The sequence below is a fragment of the Panthera tigris genome (genome assembly GCF_018350195.1).
Source record: "Panthera tigris isolate Pti1 chromosome A3 unlocalized genomic scaffold, P.tigris_Pti1_mat1.1 chrA3_random_Un_scaffold_70, whole genome shotgun sequence".
In the NCBI taxonomy this organism is placed as follows: Eukaryota; Metazoa; Chordata; class Mammalia; order Carnivora; family Felidae; genus Panthera; species Panthera tigris.
The window spans coordinates 69,043-70,268 of record NW_024962149.1 but is presented as its reverse complement, the minus strand read 5'-3'; positions in this window follow the sequence as shown (position 1 = coordinate 70,268).

Genomic DNA, 1,226 nt, shown 5'->3' with positions numbered 1-1,226 from the left:
GGTTTTTATTAAGAAAGGGTGCTGGATTTTGTCAAAGGCCTTTTCTGCATCGATTGACAGGATCATATGGTTCTTCTCTTTTTTTGTTGTTAATGTGATGTATCACGTTGACTGATTTGCGAATGTTGAACCAGCCCTGCATCCCAGGAATGAATCCCACTTGATCATGGTGAATAATTCTTTTTATATGCTGTTGAATTCGATTTGCTAGTATCTTATTGAGAATTTTTGCATCCATATTCATCAGAGATATTGGCCTGTAGTTCTCTTTTTTTACTGGGTCTCTGTCTGGTTTAGGAATCAAAGTAATACTGGCTTCATAGAATGAGTCTGGAAGTTTTCCTTCCCTTTCTATTCCTTGGAATAGCTTGAGAAGGATAGGTATTATCTCTGCTTTAAACGTCTGGTAGAACTCCCCTGGGAAGCCATCTGGTCCTGGACTCTTATTTGTTGGGAGATTTTTGATAACCGATTCAATTTCTTCGCTGGTTATGGGTCTGTTCAAGCTTTCTATTTCCTCCTGATTGAGTTTTGGAAGAGTGTGGGTGTTTAGGAATTTGTCCATTTCTTCCGGGTTGTCCAATTTGTTGGCATATAATTTTTCATAGTATTCCCTGATAGTTGTTTGTATCTCTGAGGGATTGGTTGTAATAATTCCATTTTCATTCATGATTTTATCTATTTGGGTCATCTCCCTTTTCTTTTTGAGAAGCCTGGCTACAGGTTTGTCAATTTTGTTTATTTTTTCAAAAAACCAACTCTTGGTTTCATTGATCTGCTCTACAGTTTTTTTAGATTCTATATTGTTTATTTCTGCTCTGGTCTTTATTATTTCTCTTCTTTTGCTGGGTTTAGGCTGCCTTTGCTGTTTGGCTTCTATTTCCTTTAGGTGTGCTGTTAGATTTTGTATTTGGGATTTTTCTTGTTTCTTGAGATAGGCCTGGATTGCAATGTATTTTCCTCTCAGGACTGCCTTCGCTGCGTCCCAAAGCGTTTGGAGTGTTGTATTTTCATTTTCGTTTGTTTCCATATATTTTTTAATTTCTTCTCTAATTGCCTGGTTGACCCACTCATTCGTTAGTAGGGTGTTCTTTAACCTCCATGCTTTTGGAGGTTTTCCAGACTTTTTCCTGTGGTTGATTTCAAGCTTCATAGCATTGTGGTCTGAAAGTATGCATGGTATAATTTCAATTCTTGTAAACTTATGAAGGGCTGTTTTGTGACCC